We start from the raw sequence: 6178 nt of genomic DNA, 5'->3' as shown, positions 1-6178 counted from the left end.
GAAAAGGGGCGGGGTAATCAACCACCAATTAAACAGGAACTCTATGCCGAGTAATCTGACACTTTATACAAGTTTCTAGGACAGTTTATTAGTTATGAAAGGAGGCGTGGCTAATCAAAAAGGGCGGGAATTTATTAAATATTGTTATGTAGAATGTATGTAGGTCAGTGATGAACCATCATCATGCATGACAAGTTTGAGGCAGATTGGACAATGTATGGTCAAGTTATAAGGTCTCATGCTTTTTGAAAAAACACCATGTCCGTTAAGTTAGAATGTCTGTCTTGGAGTAGCAACCAGGTGGCCAGGTGGAGTTGACCAATCAGAGCAGAGCAATCAAGCCGACGACCGCCATCCTCCGCTTCAGAGAGACAGCATGCACCGCTGGACTGCAAGGTCTCTGCTCCATGTCACGGCAAACCCATTTAGAAACAAGAAATATGGCGTCATATTTGAGTCAAAAGTCACCGTGCTCGCTCGCGGTGGAGCTCTGCTCGCGCGGAGCGAGGACTTTTGACACATTGGGGGCGGGGCCAAGGCTGACCCCAGGCCTCTTATGATTGGTCATTTTCCAGCCCTCCACGTGGGTGCCTTTTCAGTTTACTGCTGACAGCTGGTAGCGGCGGCATCATCTAAAGAACAACAACGGTTGTTTGATGAACATTGGAAGACTTTCTGATCAGAGACTGGAGAGGTGGTCCGGAGAGAGGAGGATGTGGAGCCGGAGCTCGTCTGGGGGGCGGAGCGGGTTGGCAGCACCTGGTGTCGGTGTGTCCTGAGTCTATCTGCTACCAGGAGGCTGACCTGGACCATGCCATGCGTGGTGAAGCATGTTTAACAAATGTTCGCACACTTGTGTGCCGCGGAACAGCGGCTGGGAATCACTGGATTGGAGCACAGTTATGGGGCGAATCTGTTTTGACTTGATGTAAATCCTGTCCGCTGGCGGGACTCGGCCTCGCTGGCTTTTCGTCTGAGGTAAGAAGACATGTTTTTATTTGCTGTATATTTCGCTAGCATACTACCGTTACAATTGTGCCTTATAATGTTAGCATTTTCATATTTGAACTTTTAAACTACTGTCGAAAATTTGGTGAAATGTAGTTGCAAGTTATTTGAGTTTTTTTGGACGATGTTTGTCGCGGCTACTGGTCTTAGGTCTGAGCTAGCGCTCTCTAGGAGCTAGCTTTAACATCTTGTCAAGCAATTTAGAAATGGTCCGTCGAGGCAGAATATCTTCACAGTTACTCCATGTTACAGTTACTACAGTTACCATGATGCTAACAGTTGTTATAACAGTAGATGTGTCTGGTGTTAGCAAACACTATTGATTCTAAGAGTGCATTGCATGGTTTGACTGATTTGATGCTACTGACAGACAGCCTATAATGCATTGTGGGTTGATAAACTTAGGCCACAAAAGTTTATGATTGCTGTGTTTTGTCTTGTGTCTATCTGGGAAGGGGTCATTATGCTAATAATAATATAATAATGCTAAAAAATTGCTAGCTTATGCTATTTTCCTTGATTAATGTTGTCCAAATGCCATTTTTAATGTAGGGTTTCTAATTTTTGTTTAACTGTGATATGTAGCTAATTGTATGTGGATTTTGATGGTAGCTTCTTGGTAATGTAGTCCTGTTTTTTGTGAGGATGTTTTGGTATTCTTATGTAATAAGGTGTGATAGTTATACCAATGTCATACTCATCAATGGCTAAATTTGAACATTCGGTGTATTTGGATAATATTAAACTGAAACTCATGTCACTTGGTAATGAGAGGTCAAAAAGAAAAGATAATCATTGGGATATACATTTAACCATGGAGTCAGGGCTGTAAAAATGTACTGTAATGATGAACTTTTACTTCACCATTTAAAATTTACATTGTGTCAATGTCAATGTTACTCACTACTGTTAGCAGACTATTACCAAAACTATTACCATTTCTTTTTTTCCAATTTGTCATGTCAGCTGGTACCTGAAGTATGTGTTCCTATGACTAATATTAATGTACTCTGTGTGTGTGTGTGTGTGTGTGTGTGTGTGTGTGAGAGAGAGAGAGAGAGATTTATTGGAAGTTGAAAATGTAGGCTTAAACAGCTTTGGATTAATTCGTGTGTGTGTGTGTGTGTGTGTGTGTGTGTGTGTGGCCTCAAGTGGTGCTATGAAGCATTTTCGTTGTAGGCTTTCATCCTGTTTTCTTCTGATATTAATACTGCAGTACTATTTTGATAATAGAGGTTATTATGTAATAAGGTGTATTTGTAATACCAGAGACATAGCCATTAATGGCTTAAATTTAGTATAGGGTGCATTTGGGTACTATTACACTGAAAGCTTTTGAAAGTATTCGCCACTATTATCAGATTATTACTTAACTATTACCATGGTGTTACCGAGCTGTGGTGTCAATAGAATTATCAACCTATCCATTCATATTCATCTTCTTAGCAAGCTTTAATCCTGTTTTTCACCTCACAGATTTACAGCTTGACCATTTATTTACTGGTGAGTGTTTGTCAAAGACTGTTATTAACATAAACTACTTTCATAAATTATGCATTTTTTTCTTATTTAACCCTTGTATGGTCCTCCCGTCGACTATATACCCATGGTCCTCAGGGGTCAAAAAGGATCCCACGACACAAGACTGTTTTTAGGACATGTAGAAAAAAAATATTACCAACTTTTTTTATTTTTTATCATTTTATCATTTAAGGCAACTCATGCCCCAGAAATTGATTGATTGATATATAATTTTCATAATTTTTTCTTTATCATTGGTCAATTTTAGTCAAATATTCAAAATCAAAGGCCTCCACTTCAAGAGAGAAAAAAGTAAAAAAAAAAACCTGATTACTTTTTTCAATAGTAATAGTGGAAAAAAAGAATTCTTGATTGGAATGCACAGAGTAGGTCATGTCAACTTTTAGTGAAACTTATGTTTTGATATTTGAATAAAATTGACCAATAATAATGAAAAAAAATGAAAATGAAATATGATTTTTTTTTGGTCATGAGTTACCTTAAAAGGTGAAAAAAAATGGGTAATATTTTTTTCTACATTTCCTAAAACCAGTCTAATGTCATGAGGTCCTTTTTGACCCCTGAGGACCATGGGTGCTATAAAAATGTATAAAACACGTAAAAAATGTATGAGGAAAGTTAAAATGTATATTATCTATAAAGGATGCAGAGGGGCACATATGCTGAAAATTTTGCTATGTTTCTAGAGGTGCTATATGTGTATTTAATCCAAATTATTATATTCAGCTTCATACTGATTTTTATGAATAAGTGATACATTAATTCATACAATAATTTAAAACATTAATAACACATTATTGTTACATTGCTGCAATGCTCACGGTTGTCATCCTGTTCTAGATAAACACTACTTCACCTAAGAGAATTGAGTATCCAGTTCTTCGTTGACCTTCAGCATTCAGTTGTTTGTCTTCACCTTTTCAGGTAAGCAATTTAAAAAAAATGCTTCTGTAATGTTGAGAAACACTGAAATTATTATTTATAAAGAACTTTCAACCACAGTTCTGTGATGTCATGTATAGTCGTATAGTGATCGTATAGTGATATACAAATATATTTGAAGGAATGGTGTATTTGGGATAATCAATATTATTAGTATTATTCGTGTATTTCTTTATTTTTAAATCAGAGAATGGGGGGAAAATAGATTCTTAGTACAAAAACTAGTAACTAGTAAAAAAAAATTGGTAACAATAATGTTCATTCATTAATTGACGCTTGGTCAAACTCTCATCTAATTAAGTATTGCTGTCTCATTAACATGTTGTATTTATTTATTTTGTAGGCTAAAACCAGAGAAGCCATCACCATGTTGTTTGTTGTCATTATGCAGATTTTTCAGCATTTGGTCCTCAGTATAGAAGTCACTGCATTTTCTGACTTTTCCAGGTTTCCTGTGTCCAGCATCTTCAAGACAGACTAAGCTAACTTTTCATATTTTTTGCACATTTATATTTAGGTTAGGTTAGGAATAGGTTAGGTTTATAGTAGAGTATTTAGTTTGTATAGTTTAGCTTTTTATGCTGGTCTAGGGACAGTTAAGTTAGCAAATTAATTTAGTTCAGATCACTTACAATTGCATATTATTGTTACAATTGTGTTATTTTGTGAGTTATTGTTGTACAGGCTATTGTATATTGCAGGACCAAGTGAGACGAGGAAGACCACTGCTTCCAAGATGCCGCTCAGAAAGTGTGTTGGACAAGTCTCGACCTTGCAGATCCTGCCCCACTTAGCCCAACCACTTCCGACCATGGGGTACCTCAAAGACCTCTGTCAACCAGCCGGCTGTGGATGATGGATAACGGACCCACAACTCCTTCTCCAGTCTACATGGTATGGGTTTGTTTTTTTCCCCATCACAGTGGACACAGACATGGCCTGATAATACAATCTGCTGTCTTAACTACTTCATTTGAATAATAAAATATTAATTCACAATTGAGTATTTATAATGTATGAATAAATTTGGTATTGTGTGTCATCAGGTTCTGAAAATACAGACACCCCCACATTCCAAGAACAGCTGGATGACCTCTAGACCCACTTGCCCCCGTTCACCAGTTGAAAAGATAAGCTTTTTAAAAAATTCTTCAATTGTTAATTCTGCACAAAGTGATACACAAAACATTGTCTGTATTCCATTTCAACAAACACAAACATGAAATGTATATTTAAATACATGACTTAATGCAAGTCAATCATACTAAACATCATCTTTTTTTTTTTTTAAACCAACCATTGCACACACTTCCATCCAAGGAGAGGTTACATCTTGATGGTAACTTTTTAGATTAACAAAACTTTTGTGATATTTGTAATTGTTGTTGCTGGGGAGGGGGCGGAAAGGGTAAGTCTAAACATTGCATGCAATAGACCAACACCGGCGTCTCAGGGGAAAGCTATCTGTATACATAACTATCAATCTACTTGGTTGCTTCAAAATTTTACGATAGTTTTGCAAATCCTGACCCAGAGAGAAGCACATCAAATAAACAAAAAAAGGAATGGTAGATTTTCAAGGCCTTTCAATGACATTAACATTATTTTCAATGACATTCATTTTGCAATTAACATTAGTTTTATCTTCTAAAACATAACTTTAATGACATTCAAATGTAGATTACCACAAACACAATAATAAACAAGTCTCATTGGATGAAATGAAAAATTATTGACAGTCCTGAAATGATGGGTTAAACATCCTTAATAAGCCCCCATTAATAATATATTAATTTCAGGTGAAATATTATTTTTTTTACTTTAAATTCTAATCTAATTTAAAGAAATTGATACTATATGGTATTTTTCATATGAAATTATGTAAAAACAAAGAGAAAAGAAAATTCTAAATCTAAAAAGTGATCTACCTCGTCTCACATGGTCTCAGTGGCAGTCGCCGGTTCGCATGGTCTCAGTGGCAGTCGCCGGTTTGCATGGTCTCAGTGGCAGTCGCAGGTTTGCATGGTCTCAGCGGCAGAGTTACTGGTTTCGCATGGTCTCAGCGGCAGAGTTACCGGTTCGCATGGTCTCAGAGGCAGAGTTACTGGTTCACATGGTCTCAGTAGCAGTCGCAGGTTTGCATGGTCTGAGTGGCAGTCGCCGGTTTGCATGGTCTCAGTGGCAGTCGCCGGTTCGCATGGTCTTAGCGGCAGAGTTACTGGTTCACATGGTCTCAGCGACAAAGTTACTGCTTCACATGGTCTCAGCGGCAGAGTTACTGGATCACAGGGTCTCAGCGGCAGAGTTACTGGATCACATGGTCTCAGCGACAGAGTCACCGGTTCACATGGTCTCTCAGCGACACAGTCGCCGGTTCGTATGGTCTCGGTGGCAGTCGCCGGTTCACATGGTCTCAGTAGCAGTCGCCGGTTCGCATGGTCTCAGTGGCAGTCACCGGTTCACATGGTCTTAGCGGGAGAGTTACTGGTTCACATGGTCTCAGAGGCAGAGTTACTGGTTCACATGGTCTCAGCGACAAAGTTCCAGGTTCACATGGTCTCAGTGGCAGAGTTACTGGTTCACATGGTCTCAGCGACAGAGTCACCGGTTCACATGGTCTCTCAGCGACACAGTCGGCGGTTCGCATGGTCTCGGTGGCAGTCGCCGGTTCACATGGTCTCAGTGG

The 6178-nt window shown here is 38.6% G+C and overlaps 1 long non-coding RNA gene across 1 annotated transcript; it reads left to right on the top strand.

The window, feature by feature from the left end:
- Window positions 1-782: 782 nt before the first annotated feature.
- LOC131968894 (uncharacterized) lies at window positions 783-5074 on the top strand. Its single transcript, XR_009394071.1, has 4 exons — window positions 783-978; window positions 2485-2511; window positions 3391-4386; window positions 4539-5074. It is a non-coding gene; the product is annotated as an uncharacterized LOC131968894 (long non-coding RNA).
- Window positions 5075-6178: the final 1104 nt, after the last annotated feature.

This window comes from Centropristis striata, chromosome 3, assembly GCF_030273125.1.
Source record: "Centropristis striata isolate RG_2023a ecotype Rhode Island chromosome 3, C.striata_1.0, whole genome shotgun sequence".
In the NCBI taxonomy this organism is placed as follows: Eukaryota; Metazoa; Chordata; class Actinopteri; order Perciformes; family Serranidae; genus Centropristis; species Centropristis striata.
This window is presented reverse-complemented; position numbering and strand designations above follow the sequence as displayed.